The following is a 16,992-nucleotide window of genomic DNA, read 5'->3' as shown; positions in this document are numbered from 1 at the left end:
AATGAATAAATAAAATCTTGAAAAGAAAAGAAAGCAACCATTTGTTTATGAATGTGTCTTGCCGCCACACTAAGCCTTTGAGACAGCTCACAGACAATCAAGAAAAGGTAGAAAATAAATGAGAGAAAAATTCATGATGATGAGGGGACAAAAGCAATAAAGTTCCTCAGAAGAGCCCATGAGGGGAGTGACTTTAGCACTAGGCACACAGAGAATGCTCACCAGTGGGCAGTTCTGACAGGGCTGTGGTGCCGGCTGTCCAGGCGCTTCCCCCAACCTCTCCAGCAAGGAATCTCAGGGCACATCAGGGAACATGCTAGAAGGAGTCACATGTGTGCAGTTAAGCCCTGTCTTTGACCATGGGGCTCTGCCCCTTTTGGAGATGGTGAACTTTGATGACTCTGGGCCTGGATGTTCTGAAGACTGACGGTCGGAGTCCAGGTTCCTCCCTGCCTGAGACATGTCTGCAAGGGTTCTGAGCTTTTTCTTTGCTCTGGAACTTGACCTTGCTCATCTGGGTCATTGAGCACATGGAGGACAGCTCCTGGGGGTTCCTGTAGCCTCCTTCCACGTTCTCAGGGAGCCGGGGTGAGGCTGACTCTCTTTCTCCCTTCTGGAGCACTTCTCATGCTGCATCCCCCGCCCTCTGCTCCCCCCTATTCCAGTAGAGATCCCCGAGGAATGAAGGATACACTTCAGTGCCTCTAGACTCCCCATTCATCCCCTTCTGGTGGGTGTGAAGCCTGCTGGGACGAAGGAGGGAATGGGCCGGCCAGCCTACCACGACGGGCTGCTTTCAAAAATTACTGCAAATTTGATGGCTTAAAACAACACTCATGGATTCTTCACAGCTGGGAGTCAGAAGTCTGAAACCAGTTTCACTAGGATGAAATTAAGTTATCACTCCTTCTGAGGCTCTAGGGGGCAGTCCTTTCCTCGTACTTCCCAGCTTCTGGAGCTATGCTCTTACATTCCTTGCCTTGGAGGAACCTTCCTCCACCTTTAAGGGCTGAACAGTTGCAACTTCAAATCTCTCTGTGAATCTCACCTTGCCTTCACTCTTCTGTGTCCAGTCCCCTGCTTACCTCTAAAGGACAGAGTCTGCCATGACATTAGGGTCTATCCAGACAATCCAGGGTAACCTCCCCATCGCAGGATCCTCGATTCAACACTGTGTGCAAGTCTCCTTTGCCAGATAGGTAATGTTCACAGGGGCCAGGAGTTAAGACCTGGATTTTTTTTTTTTTTTTTTTTTTTTTAGGGCCATTGTTCAGCCTGTCAACGGAACACTGATATTTATAACTTTCCTGCAGTCTAGAAGGGCCTTTAGCCAAACCAGAGCAAGCAGCAGGATGAGAGACAAGATGAGAAAGAAAAGACTGCTTTGTTTGGGCCTCACTAGGAAGGACAGTTCTGTGCTGACCCCTTCTTTCTCGAAGCCAGGTGCAAGGCGGGGAACACCGCCAAGAATTCTCAGTCACAGGCTCCCTGCTTACAGGGGTTCTGACCTGAGTTCTCCTGACAGGCTCCTCTCATACCTGCCGCGAGGCTGCCCACTCCAGCTGCCTGACACCCCTGCCTCCTGCAGAAAGACCACAGGCTTTGAGAACTTTCCATCAGAGCTGCATGGAGCTCAGAGATCCAGCCCCCCAGACTGTCCCACACCCGTAGGATCCAAAGGTATGAAAAACAGAGCTGTCCACACATTCCCACTCTGTGGATGACAACTGATTCACAAAACACTTTTTAAAAAAGATTTTATTTATTTATTTGACTGAGATCACAAGTAGGCAGAGAGGCAGGCAGAGAGAGAAAGGCGGGAAGCAGGCTCCCCGCTGAGCAGAGAGCCCTATGTGGGGCTTGATCCCAGGACCTTGGGATCATGACCTAAGCCAAAGGCAGAGGCTTTAACCCACTGAACCACACAGGTGCCCCCCCGCCGCCCTTTTTTAAACCGTAGTATACTGACAACATAAAATTTGCCATCTTAACCATTTTCCAGTGTTAAGCACATTCACATTGTGATGTAACCTGTCTCCAGAACTTTCCATCTTGCAAAACTGAAACCCCACCTGTTAAACCACAGCTTCCCATTCCTCTCCCGAGCTCCGTCCAGCTCCTGGGAACCACCGTTCTACTTGCTGTTTCCATGAGTTCGACTACTCCCAATGTATCATATAAGCAGAATCACACAATATCCGTCTTTTTGTGACTGGCTTATTTCACTTGGCTTAATGTTCTCAAGGTTCCTCCATGTTGGAGCACATGTCATGATTTCCTTCCATTTTAAGGCCGAATAACATTCCATTGTATGTATATACCACATTTTGTTTATCTATTCATCTTGTCTGTGGACTTGGATTATTTCCACCTCTTGGCTATTGTGAACAATGCTGCTTTGAAAGTGGCTACATACACACAAATACTTTTTAAAAGATTTTATTTATTTTGACAGAGAGAGAGAGAGAGAGAGAGAGCGAGAGCACAAGCTGGGGGCGTGGCAGAGGAAGAGGGAGAAAAAAACGGCCCGCTGAGCAGGGAGCCCGATGCAGGGGCTCGAACCCAGGACCCTGGGATCATCACCTGAGCTAAAGGCAGACACTTACCTGACTAGCCACCCAGGTGCCCACAATTTTTTAAGATTTTATTTATTTATTTGACAGACAGAGATCACAAGCAGGCAGACAGGCAGGCAGAGAGAGGGAGAGGAGGAAGCAGGCTCCCTACAGAGCAGAGAGCCCAATGAGGGACTCAATCCCAGGACCCTGAGATCATGACCTGAGCTGAAGGCAGCGGCTTAACCCACTGAGCCACCCAGGCGCCCCCACAAATGGTTTTTAAGAGTAAGTGCATCAAGAAATTCGACCCTGCACTGTTAGTTCTTATGGAGAGGAAGTGTGAGCTGACCCCATCTCTCTTTCCCTATGGAGGGTCCATGCGGGGGGCAGAGTCCTGAATGTGTCCCTGAACATCTTAATCCCTATGGCACATTATTTCCTAATCTTAAGGGAACATTAGGCAAAGCAAGGTCTTAGTTTGTATATGGAAATTTCCCTCTACAGCAGGTTTTCTCTCCTTGGTTTAAAAAAAAAAAAAAAATGAAGAAAACGGATTTCCATCTCGGGTAACCTTAAAACAAGTCAGACAGCAACATCTTGTTAATATCCCCTTGTTTATCTACTATGTATATTCTGGCCCTCAACAGATCGTAAATCAAACAATCAGTTGACACTGGAGGAAGGACCCAACTGGAAAAACCATTTGGATTTGTTTACCTTATCTCCCGATGGTATAGTGAAGTATTCACTTGAAACAGATGAAACTGCTGAGGCTGTATCACTTTTAACTCCCTAGGTGGCAATCTCACGCAGGTCAACCAATAGCAGAGCCCACTGCTCGTGTCTTGGGGGACGGGAGCCCGTAGGAGACAAACCTTTTGGCTTTGACTCGATTGCCTTGGGAGAGACCAAGCTGGTTCTGTTCTGATACAGTAAAAGTTGTTTTACTATGGGGGTGGGAGTAGGAGGCGCTGTGAAGAGTCCTGCTCTGGTCCCAGTCTGAGGCAGGCGCGGATAAATGATGCGCACCCACCAGCAAATGTCTTTGAGGGGCACCTGGGGGGCTCAGTTAAGCATCTGACTCTTGATTCAGGATTTCAGGGTCCTAAGATCCAGCCCCACGTCTTCTTGGCAGGGAGTCTGCTTGCAGTTCTCTCCCTCTCCCTCTGGCCCTCCCTGCCTTGTGCACATACTCTTTCTAAAATAAGTAAATATATCTTTAAAAAAAGGGGGGGGGAATGTCTTTGAGACACAGCTCTATCCCTTGGGTTCTGTCTGGATAGGGAAGTTGAGACCCCAGTAGCACATCAGGGTCCCAGGAGGAACCCCTTCACACCACAGCCGTTCTGAACAGCCTCCAGACTAAAAGGCAACATCCCCAGACCTTAACCGTGCAGCTACCAATCTGGGTTTAGAGGCTAGACAATTAACGTCATTTCTATCTTCCTTTGGCTGGTATTTAGCCAAACAAAAAGTGTATATACATTTGACAATAAAGAGCTGAAACCCCAACAGTGACTCAGAGGCAAATCCAAGGAAACAGACAAGCAGGTGGTACTTTGTTTCCTCAACAGACACCTTGCCTGGATTGGGGCTCTAATATTGCAGACTCAGAACCACACGGAGGTCTCTAAGTCAGGGAGGGTGTTTTTGCTGTGAGTACCCAGATCTCCCGGGTGCTCTGTCCCCAACATGCCCGCATGCTCCCTGCTGGCAAAGCACACGTGACTGGCCAGGAGACTAGCACAGCGTCATGGATGGGGGGCCACCTGCGTGTGGAGGAGGAGTGGACCCTGTGCATGATGAGTGCGTGGGTGCACGTGTGTTTGGAGGGTTTGTGATTCTGTGCTTGTGAGTCAGAATGAGAGGGTGAGTCCGAGTTTGTGTGAGCGAGTGTGTGAGCTGAGAATGCGGGCGAGTGCTGGAATCACGTATGCGTGTGTGTGGACACATATTGTGGGTCTACGTGCGTGTGGCACTTCTGGTGAAGGGAGCAAGGGGAAGGGAAGGGGTGCCTGCTGAGTGTGTGCTGTGAGACACCCCCTGGGAGGTCCATGTGGGTCACAAATGCTGCAGAGTTCATGGGCAGTCTCTTACTTGACAGACCCTGGGGCTGCCACTGCTTCTGGCGGGTTGGAGCCCTTGTTGATTTACTATGTGATTAACTGGTCCCAGGGCTAGTCTGTCTGGGTCCCACTTTCATACAGCTCGTGAAATTCTCCTCCCATTTCTGGGCGCCCGAGACACCCTCCTCTGCAGACCATCACCATCAGCAGATCCCTGCCTGGTTTGCAGGGGGACGGATGAAGCTGTCACCCTCCAGAAAGCTGCCTGCACGTATTGCTGTATCACTGGACCGAGCAACAAGAACCGGGTAGAGGGGCAACCTCGATTATGTCTCTAGTCACTGAGAGGTGGCCTTTCCAGAAAACTCTCATCAGAGCTCTAGTCAATTCAAAGGAGCAAGGATACAGGTCTTTTTCCTTCGGAGAGATAAACGACAGTGGACATCCCCCCTCAACCCCCTGTCCCCCGGACTGAGACTCAGGAGACCTGACTCCAAACTGTGCTTTCTAGTGTCCTCAAAACTCAAGAAAGTCATTTCCCTTCCCCGGGCCCCTGGAGAGGAATAAAGATAATCAGTTGCACAGAATCTCTAGATTTCCTTCTTTGGCCAAGTTGTTAGCACAAGCAGTATCCTAACGATCTGTCAACTTCTCTGTCCCCCTAGTTCAAATGTTGCTATAGATCGAGTGCTTGTATCCCTCACTCTACCCCACACAATTCATACGTTGAAGCTCGAACTCCCAGTGCAATGGAATTTGGGAGTGGGGCCTTTGGGAGTGAATCAGGTTTAAAAAATATAGTTATGACGGTAAAGCCCCAAGGTGGGATTAGTGTCCTTAGAGAAGGAAGGAAGACCAGGGCTCAAGCTCTCTCTACCCTGGGAGGACACAGCGAGAAGGCAGCCGTCTGCAAACCAGGAAGTGGGCTCTCACAGGCTCCAGAATCTGCCAGCACCTTGATCTCGGACTCCCCAGCCTAGAAAACTGTGAGAATAGCTATCTGTTGTTTAAACCACGCAGTCTATGGTAGCGTCCTGAGCTGAGTCATACAAACGTGGGGTTTTCTCCGGAATTTCCAGAGCCTGCCCAAGATCCTGGCATATATGAAGGATGACAGTAACAGCTGTCAGCTAGGCGGTACCCAACAGTCACTGAGCCTTTACTGTGGACCTGATTCTATGCTGCGACCACTCTGCATGGACCCTCTTTTCCAATCAGCACGATAGCCAATGGTGGGAAAGTCCTGCCGATCCCCATCTTTGTAGAGAGGCCATGTAGCTTGCTCGGGGCACACAGCGGGTCAAGGACAGACCCCAAGCAGTCTGATTCCAGAGGCCCCCTCTTAGGGGCAAACAAAATGGTCGACTTTAGGGGGCCCATCAAGGTGCTTGCTCAGTAAGCAAAGATTAATTATTGCCAGAGTGAAATAAGCTATTCCCTGCAATGAAATGTTCTCCTTTTCTTGGTCTGTCAAATCCGTTTTCAGGACTGTTTCCCTGACACCACAGTGTCTTGTGGATTCTTCTTCCCCTCCTCCTCCTCCTCTTCCTCCTCCTTCTTCTTCTCCTTTTCCTTCTTCTTTTTCTTCTTCTTCTAACAATATTTGGTGTTTTCCCCTTCATTCTTGCCTTAGTGGTTGTTGGCTTACTTCCTATCTGCTGCTGTGGGCTCCTCCAGGATGAGCCTGAATCTTGTTTGCTTCCGTATTCTCAACCCACTACCTCAAGAAGTTTCCAGGCGTGTGGTGAGGTTCTCACGCAATGCTGGGTTGACTGAACAACAAAAGGCCAAGGATGACTTCTGAAAATGTTCCCAAAGTGACCATAAAATCAATATGTATAAAACCACTATCTGCAGACCCATATGTGCAGAAGCGAATGCATGTGTGAGTAGAATTATGGGGAAAACATTTTTTTCCTAAAGTGACTCACCCTCCCCTCAGTTTGGACTTTTAAAAATGATGCACAATTTAACAAATTATTAATGTCTTCACTTAATGGGGCATAAATGTACACTTTGGTGAATTTTGACCAAAATAAACCCCTGTAAAACCATCACCCCAAACAAGATAGAAACACTTTCATCATCCTAAAAAGTTACCTTGTGTGACCTTCTACTTAATTCTTCCCGCCACCTCCCTCTTGCCCTCTACCACTGTTCTGATTTTTATCACTAAGGTTTATTTTGTCTGTTCTAGAATGTCATCTACATAGAATCACATAGTGAATACTGTTTAGTGTCTAGCTTCTTTTGGTAAACCTAATGTCTCTGAGCTGCAGTCCTGTCATTGTCTATAGTTCAATTTTTTAAAAATTGCTGAGTACCGTTCCAGTGCATGGATATATTATTTCCTGTCAATCTATATTTGGGTTATACCTGAACTCTCATGTGCAAGTGATCTTGTGGACAAGGCTCTCATGGACTAGTGGGTAAGGCTATTTTCTTTTATACCCAGAGCTTCTCTGTAATTGTTAGAAAAGAAAATTTTCCCCCCTAAAAATGGGACCCCCTAGAATTTTTTTCCCCCAGAAATGGACTCCCTAGAAATGGCACATCATCGTCCTAGGGTCTGGGGTTAGGGTTAGGTTTCCTGGAGTGCAAACTGTGTTCCTCTCACTGGTTATGCTGACGCAGTCTCTCCCAGCACTGGGCAGTATCCTCAGGTCTCGGAGCAGGCACAGAGAAAAGAGACAATGAAAGAGCAGAACCACGCAGGAGTGGATGAAGCTTCTTCACCCGTTTAGGGTTTGAGCAGAACAAAGACTGATGCTGACATCACTTGGTCGGTGCAGTCCTTTGAAGGCGCGGCTGAGACCGGACTCAGCAGGAAGTCAGACCCTCGTTCCCGTCGCGGCTGAGCCAGGCCCCAGCTCTTTGACCTTATGTGAAGTTGCATAACCATCCACGCATCTTGGTTTCTAGCTGGTAAAATGAAGATGGAAGCCTTGTGAAATGAAGACAGACCTTCTTTGCACCCTACCCAGCGGTGCTGGGAGGATGGGCTAGGATACAATCTGCCCGAGTCTGACCTTGATAAACCGTGACGCGTTGTGCAATGTGCAACAGCACTGTGTGGAGAGAGGCGGGGACACACACAGGCATTGTTCTGTGCTCTGACGATGGCACTTACTGCCACCAGGACTCAGCTGCCCTTTTTTCAAGGGACTTCAGGTGAGGTCAGACACACAGGGACAATAACTCTCTGTGGGCTGCCAGCTGGACCTGGATGTCCCTTTCCATGGCCTTCATTTCTGCAGGGCGGGGCGACTGTCAGGCTCTTTAGTCCTTTACACCTGCAAGAGAACTGTTCTCCAAATTATGGCCATGTCCACACCCTCCACACAATATGCTTTCAACTCGATCACTGGTCTTTATCACCCACCTCATTCTATGCCCACCGCCAAGGATGGCGGGAGAGTAAAATTTTTTTTTGAAAAATCTGCTTGGGGTAGTTCTAGCCAAAGGTGTCACAGATAAATCTTAAATGGAGTTGAAAGGCTAGTGCAGGTGGGGTGATGGTAATAGCTGTGCTTATTGAGTTGTGTTTAGTGTTTATTTACTTCCCTCTAAGTGCTCACAAGCACTGTGTAATTTGGGCACTATTCTCATCCTCAGTCTATAGATGAGGACACGGAGGTACCGTTTATTTATTTAATTTTATTTTTAAAAATTTATTTATTTAGAGGGGGCGGGTGGGGGGGACAGCAAGAGAGAGAATCTCAAGCAGACTCCACACTGAGCACAGAGACCCCCACGGGGCTCGATCTCACGACACTGAGATCCCGACCTGAGCTGAAACCCGGAGTCAGCCAATCAACTGAGCCTCCCAGGTGCCCCTGGGGCACAGTTTAAAGAGAAGATCACAGGACCAGGGGTCTTGGAACCTAAGGGTACTACCACAACTACTGCCTGGTCCCATCATCTTGTGTCCTTATCAGGAAAGTGGCAGTGGGGACTATCTTCCTTTAATCTCTGACATCTTTTTCAGCACTAACCTCCTGTGAGTCCATGTCTGACTCCAGATGAGTTCTGCAGTGTCTCTGAAACTGTTTTCTCCCCTGTAAAACGGGGAGAACCAACGCCCCCACGCTGGTTTTCCCGACAGGGCTGTGTGATAGCGTCCTGTGAAGAGATGAGATGCTGTGTGTGTGTCTGCTCTCCCCTCCAGGCTCCTGAACTGCTAGCAAATGATGGGAACCAGTGACCAGCCAGAAGTCAGGCCCTCCCTTCCAGGTCTGCCATTCTCTTCATCCAGAGAGGACAGAAGAAACAACAGAGATTATGGGACATTTGGGCCTGACAGCACCTTGGGGTCCTCTTTTTAAATGTTTTCGATCTGATAGAGGAGAAAAGGGATGCATGCCAGCAAGGGTAGTGCTTTCTGTAAGGACCCCTAGAGAGCAAGGGAAGATGACGGGCTGAAGCCCTGGCTCACTGACCCCAGATCAGTTCTTCTGCAGACATCAAGAGGCTCAGCGTGCAGAGAGAAATGCTGCATCACTCCCTCGCCCTCCCCGCCACCCCCCTGCCAGTCCCCCCCCCGCCGCCCCGTTCTCTGCCTGGATTTGATTCCGGTTTAGCCACATTTGTAGTGATTAATCATTAATAGTTACATGCAGCTGCTCCAGAAAAGAGACGCTGTTTAAAGGGGATTGGCCACTGGGTGGCGCTGGTGTTCGTTTTGATCCGTGCTTGGGAGATGTCTGACCCAGGAGGGCCACAGCAAGGTGAATGATTATTCCTGCCCTCCCCTCACCCCGGGCCCACATCAGAAGACCGTTTGCAAAGATCCGCAGCTTGGCCCGGACACGGACTTCCCGGAGGGCGGTAGGTGATCTCTCCCCAAGGCAGCGGGGCATTAGGACAGATCAGATGAGCCCGATGATGGGTGAAGAGGTGGCACCTGGAGTCCAAGGCCCCCCAGTGCTTTTGGGCTTCCAGATTACACAGGGAAAGGTGCTATTTTATGGTACCCCGGGGAAACTTCTGCAGAACTTTACAAAGGAGTTCAGATACCCTAGCAGGTGTTATCAAAGCTTTAGTAGGAAAAGATAGATTATACACCTATGATCTATTTCTTAAGAAAAACATTTTTTTTTTAAAAGCCCAAGGCTAAATAATCTGGTAGAAAATTCTAGGTAACCAGGAGTTCTCTGGAATTTTAGCCATGAGGCTCTTGTGCAAGCCTTGCAGATAACCTTTGATATGTTCTTTGCTCTCTGAAAGAGGAGTATAGAAACTCGCTGAAAACATGTTTTGCATCTAAGAAGATGAGGCCTACAATGGAGCTTGTCTAATTTCATCCTAAGACAGAAGAGTCCGTGGGAATTTCGTTATTCTCATCTGAAACAGCCCAGTGAGTTATGAGTCTGAGTAATTATACCCAATTCCCAGATTACATAGAAAGCATGACTGAATGTAAGTGTTGAAACCGAGGAGACATGCATGGCCCATGGCTGTGTCAGATTCTGATCTCTCCGGAATACTCTCCTCAGTTTCTTACCTATGAGACAGTGATCTAGCATGAGAGCTGAATCTCCAAAGGATATCACAGCCGCAGCGGAAGCAACACCCTGCTTCTACACTTTTGGAAGGTTGAGAAAGGCCCACTCCCCCTTTCTTCTACCACTTAGGGACCATACAAAACAACCCACCACCATCTGTGCAAGAAAGCAGTGTGAGCTCTTACCGCTTGCACCGTGACCCTTCTCTGAGCTTCTTGTATTTGCTGGGAGCCCTCGATCAAGCTGGGTTCTCTCTATGGAGGCACTTTACTTGAGTGTAACCCTCTAGGTGGGCCCAGGGTGCTGGTATAGCAGAGGGATCGAGGAGTGCTGGCCAGGGATCTAGGGAGAATTACCTGCCTTGTATTACAGCAGAAAAGATGTCAGGGATCTAGGGATCAGGCTTGCCAAGGACCCAGGAACACTGCTGGGAGAGCTGGGCTGGACCCTAGCCTTGATTTACCACTAGAAGTTTTCCACCTGCCCACCTGCTTCTCCATTGCAGATATCTACCCCTCACAAGTGCAATGACTCAAGACCGGCTTAGCATGTTTGAGGAGCAAGGAGGGTGAGGGAAGAGATATTTGAAGGCATGACCTTTTATGGGACAGTTGACTTTGTTCAGTCTGAACCAAATGTTCCCTGGAGATGGAACAGCCCTCTAGAAGCAGCAGGATATTATCACTGTCTAGACTGGCTTGACCAATTTAATAAAGAATCATCACTTCAGCTTCTGAGATGTTTTAGAGGTCAAATATTCCTTTTCTAGAATTTAAAAACTTGGATCCAAGGACATTTGTCAAATAGCCACAGAAATTATATGCAAAACATGGTATTTTCTTTAGAGAGAATCCATACTTTTCATCAGATTCACAAAAAAGAAAGCAGTCACAGTTCCTGCATAACAGGTCTCTGGATAAAGGAGAGGAATAATCTCGGGGGGTTGTGGAAAGAATCACTTTGACAATAGTTCCTATGGAAGAATGAAGTTCTGGTAGCTTTCTTATTGGAAAAATAGGCTTCGTGACAAGACAATATAGAAATATTTGGGATTTAACAACTGCTTAGTGAAGCAACATGCTTTTTTGTAAAAAAGAAAAAAACCAACAAAACCCACTTTATGGAGATATGGTTGACTTGTGCAACGTATGGGGTGTAGACAATGAGATGAATGTGGGGGCCAATGTACACCCAGGAAACCATCATCACAGTCTGTGCTACAAATATGCCATCATCTCCAAAATTTCTTCCTGCCCAAATTCTTTATTATTTCTTGTGATATGAAGTTTTCACCCAAAAGGCAGCCTCCTAGCAAATTTAAAAGTGTACAATACAGTATTATTAACTATAGGCACTGTGCTGTACAACGGGTCCCCAGGAAGTCTTCATCTTGTCTATTTGAAAGTTTGTACCTTTGACTAATACTTTCCTGTACCCCCCCCACTAGCTCTCTACCCCTGGTCGCCTCTGGCCACCACTATTCTTCTCTTGTCCTCCGAGTCTGACTGTTTTAGATTCCTCCTATCAGTGGTATCCCATAGCATTTGTCTTTCTGTGACTGGTTTATTGCATTTAGCATAATGTCCTCCAGGTTCCCCCATGTTGTCACAATGGTAGGATGTCCTTCTTTTTAAATGACCGAGTACAACTCCATTGTATATATGTCACCTCTCCTCCATCCATTCGTCCACGAGTGGACACTTAGGTTGCTTCCACATTCCTGGTTATTGTGAATATTGCTGCAGTGAACACAGGAGTGCAATATATCTCCACTTTGATTTCTGTCTTTGGGATATACCCAGGCGTGGGATTGCTGGATCATATGATTGTTCTAATTTTAATTTTTGGAGGAAATTCATACAATTTTCCACAGTGGCTGCACCCATTTTCCTTCCCACCACCTGGGCACAAGGCTTTCCTATACTACACATCCTCGCCAATACTGAACTTTTTTTTATTTTTCATGATACCCATCCTAATAGCCTTCAGATTATCTGTCTCCATTATGCATCTCAGAGGCCAGAGAAAGTCTTTCCCAGGGAGTCTGGGGATCCAGGGTTGGGAATTGAGATCAGGTCTGATAGGAGTGACATTTCCTCCCGTAGGAGGAGCCCAGATGGATACCAGGCTGGGCCAAGCCAGGAAGAACCTTCCTCACTCCCATGAAATCAGTTGTGTCCCCACCCAGGCATTTCATCCTGGCAGCAGAGTAAAGCCCCAAGCCCCGGAGGGCTTGGGCAGCTCACTAGGAAGGCACATCGCCTTGCTGGTGTCACAGTGTCCCAGACATCAGGTAAAGGACTGAGTAGGGCATAACAGCATCTGCGTTGTTGTTCCGAGGCCCAAGTATGTGTAACTTCGGCATCCTTCCTCTGTACCCAATGTCATTAAAACTGTATACTTAAAATTTCTGTATTTCCCTCCAGACCTTGAGATCTGAGGAGATAGAAAGTATGTTTCCTGTACCTTTATAACCCCAGAGCTTAGCACAGTGCCCAGCACTGATTGTTACCTGCCTTAATCAGAGGAAGGATGGGTGTACTCCCCATATCCCAGTCACAGGGGCATTAATTGCCCAAGGTTGAGGAGCTGTTGCAGATCAAGGGGACTTATTACCTGCCTTGTACTACAGCAGATGAGATGGTGCAGACACAAAGACAGATGCACAGCAGGTCTCCCCATGCTATAGTTGGTGATCTGGGGAGGCAAGAACTAAGGTGACTGTAGTATAATACACCAACACAGAAATAATGAATTAGAGAAGCCCTAGGAAAGTAGTGACTAATTCCAACTTGGGAGAGGGGTGGGGACAAGAGAAGTCCTCCTGAATGCATAAGTGTCCCTGAGTCCTGAACGCTGACCGTAGACAGGCATTCCAGGAAGGAAAACTTCTGAAGCAAAGATATGGAGTCTTTACAAAAGGGAAAGACCACCACAGCGGCTCATAGTAGTGTTGGCATGGCTTAGGTGGTTGGTAATAACTTATTTTGGCTGTACCGCCTAGGGGCCTGGGGGGGCACCGACGTTAGTGTCCTGACTGATAGAGGCAGTGATGGCCTCTGCCCCATCCATGGAACCTCAGGCAGCCATCCCTTCTTCCACATCAACCTGGGAAGAGCTCTGTTGGGAGATTTGTCTGCAAGAGAGCCCCAGGCATCATTGGACCAAAAACCAGTTGGCTGTGACCAAAGATATAAACAGAATCACCTTACACACTAATGGGCTTACTCTGAGAAGCAGAGCAGAACTGTGACCTTAGATAATCTATGTGCACAGGTCAGTTTCCATTTGCACATATAGGCACGCATTAAGATGTCTCTACAAATGTTTAAATAAGTAAGTGGAGTAAATGCATGTGTGTTTATGTACACATGGACAGGAGTATGCACACATGCCCACACCTGCAGTGTCACATACCAAATGGTATGTGAAGAACATTTTGGTGACTGTAGCAGCCCAGCGTCCAATGGACTGTGTGCTTCTCAGCTGCTTGTACGTAGGAAGTTTCCTGGAGGTCTGGTATTTCAGAGCCCAGTTCTGGTTCCCTTTTTGGTTTCCTCCAAATGGCATCTGGCAGCTGACCAAGATGCTGGCCAGCTTTACTGAGAAGGAGGGAGAGAAATGCCATGAGAGCTACCTAAGTGCTCAAGGTCAGAGAGCCATAGAGGGACTGGGGTGGAAATGGTTTCCTCTATCCTCTCCCAGAGCCTGAATCTCCTTGATGGAGTCCCTTCCAAAGTCTAGCCCAGACTAGCGAGTAAGTGGGGACTCACTTTTTCTTAAGCAGTCAACTTCTGTGGTTTGCGATGTGCAACACTGACCCACTACCTTGTGTATGCACCTCCAACTGCCATGCCAGGAGTGAGGCCAAGTACTGCCCCTGGTCCTGTTGTATCACCATTTACTCCACTTCAGTGTCTGCTTTTCTTTTCATTGTCTTTGCCTCATTTACTGCCTGATTCTCTTTGACTCCTCTATTGACGAATCCTCTGAAAGGGCAAGAGGCTGTTTGCCAGATCAAGTAAGTGAGACTTTAAGGAGCAGAGTAATACTTCCTAGACTCATTGCTCTAGTAGTACCTTTTTGTTGGGGGGTATTAGCTATTTCTCCCTCTGACCTAAAAGCAGAGTAAAGAGGTCTGTTTCCTCACACTCAGAGTTAATGGAGGGTCATGCAAACATATTTTTTTTTAAAAAGATTGTATTTATTTATTTGAGATATAGAGAATGAGAGAGAGAGAGAGAGAGCATGAGTGGGTGAAGTACAGGGGGAAGAAGGAGACCCCCTGCTGATGAGGGAGCCTGATTTGGGAGTCAACCCTGGAGCTCTAGGATCATGACTTGAGCCTAAAACAGTCAATTAACCAACTAAGCCACCCAGGTGCCTGCAAATATGGTCTTAAGAGAGGTAATTTCAAATGTTCCTGTGAGGTGTGCTCTCCCCCTCTTGGCATGGCTAGGTTGACCTATCCTTGTCAAATCACTGAAACCAGCATGGTAGAGGTCTCCATCTCCAAACTGTCAACTTGAAGGATGACATTCTTGGAAGCAACCTCTTTCCACTCCTTCTTATAAAACAGTTTCTGGGGCGCCTGGGTGGCTTAGTCTGTCATTCTTCCAACTCTTGATTTCAGCTTGGGTCATGATCTCAGGGTCGTGAGATCGAGCTCTGCATCAGGCTCCACACTCAGTTGGGAGTCTGCTTGAGATTCTTTCTCTCCCTCTGTCCCTCCCCACCATGCTCTCTCTCTAAAATAAATAAATACATCTTTAAAAAAAACAACACAGTTTTGTGTACAGGAACAGAGAAGTAACACTGACTGCCTCAGGCAGAGACCTCCACATGGAAAGAGATACACCTGCAGCCTTAAAGAGGCTTCTCCTGAAGAATGGAGTTCACAGTCCATGGTGGCATTTCTTTTCTTCTGGAATCTCTATACCCTTTGGCCCCCATTAACTCTGAAGGTGATAGTCAAGATTAATTTAAGAGGCCAGAGGAAGGTGGGGTAAGGGCATTTGTTCCTAATTCTGAAAACAAATTCTTTAAATCCAGTGTCTTGCTGTTTAGTGAATAAGGGGGTGAATCAGTGCTGTACTTTAGAATGGTGTGTTACCATTAATTCTTTTATATATATGCAGACATAGATTTATTATAAGGAACGGGCTTACATGGTTATGGAGGTGGAAAAAATCTCAGGTTTTGCCGGCAAATCAGCAAACTGGTGACCCAGGAGAGCTGAGGGTCGCTCTCCTTCTAGGCTGAGTCTAAAGGCCCCAGGACCAAGGGGGCTGATGTGTTAATTCCAGTTCAAAAGCTAGCATGACTCTTTATAGATGTAAAGTCTACTTTTAGTGATGGAATGGTTTGATCCCAGTTTTATAACTGCTGTTTCATAGTGCCAGGGTGAAAGTTTGTTCAGAGGGAGACAGTGCATATATAAGTGCATTTTTCCCCCTCACAGTCCCAAAGACATGGCATTGATTTTTTCCCTGAGATTAATAAAAGTAACACAGTTATTTCATTTTTTCCTTAATTGCTAACAAAGATGTTGTTTTTCTCACCGCTTGAGAATCTACAGGCTGTATTTTATCTGTATACTTATGTTTGCCTAAATTCTGTGTATATTTGGGTAGTAACCTTTTATCAGCTCCCCCTCCCATTCTGTTCCTTTTCTTTTTTTTTAAAAAGGTTTTATTTATTTATTTGACAGACAAAGAGAGAGAGATCACAAGTAGGCAGAGAGGCAAGCAGAGAGAGGGGGAAGCAGGCTCAGCTCTGAGCAGAGAGCCTGATGCGGGGCTCAATCCCAGGACCTGAGATCATGACCTGAGCCGAAGGCAGATGTCGCTCTCGGCCCGCAAGAACGACCCGCAGACGTGATGAGTGGCAAACTTCTTTATTAGGGTTCTCTACTACTACTACTACAACTACTACTACAACTACTACTACAACTACTGCCTTTCAAGCAAGTTCTGGCAACATATATATGTAAGCAGTCCAGCCCGACTATCCAATCACTGCCCCGTGCACGCGGTCTCCTCATGGACCCTTATGTAACCACATAGGGCTCTATTGTTCTCAAGCAGTAATAATGTTTCTTTCTTGGCTCCTGGTGCTGTTCATGTATCAGCCACGAGCGCACCCATACCCTACCTAGCCAATCATTCTCACTTCCACAATCTTCAGGCATTTTCGTCTACGTGACTCCTTGCATCTGCTGGATGGCTCTCCACAGGCAGAAGCCTAACCCACTGAGCCACCCAGGTGCCCCTTCTGTTCCTTTTCTTTTGATATTTTATGTATCACCTTATATTTTATATTCATAGTATCACAGAATGTTGGTTCCTAGTAGTATACTCAACACATATTTATGAAGACATGCTGCGTTTGAACTGGCAGGGACTTCGAGTCCAGGAACCTAAACATTCATACATAAAAAGTGAAGTTCATGGAGCACCTGGGTGGCCCAGTTGGTTAAGTGTCTGACTCCTGATTTCAGCTCAAGTCATGATCTCAGGGTCATGAAATCGAGCCCCATATCAAGCTCCACACTGAGCGTGGATTCTGCTTGAGATTCTCTCTCTCCTTCCTCCCTTTAAAAATAAATAAGTCTTAAAATAAAAAGAAAGAAAATGGGCCTCAGATTAGTTCAGTGATTTGGCCAAGATAATAGCTGGTAAATAAAGAACATTGAGCTAAACTTCAATATCTGGTAAAGTTCTAGTCACCATGTCAAATTGCCTCAAACCCTAGAGCAGGGTTTCTCAACCTTGGCATTAATTTTTGGGTCAAATTGGCTAGATAATTCTTGGTTGTAGGGGACTGTCCTACACATTGCAGAATGTTTGGGTGCATTCTTTGCCT

The sequence above is a fragment of the Mustela nivalis genome (assembly GCF_964662115.1).
Source record: "Mustela nivalis genome assembly, chromosome: 13".
Classification (NCBI taxonomy): Eukaryota; Metazoa; Chordata; class Mammalia; order Carnivora; family Mustelidae; genus Mustela; species Mustela nivalis.
Note: the sequence above shows the minus strand (reverse complement) of the source record.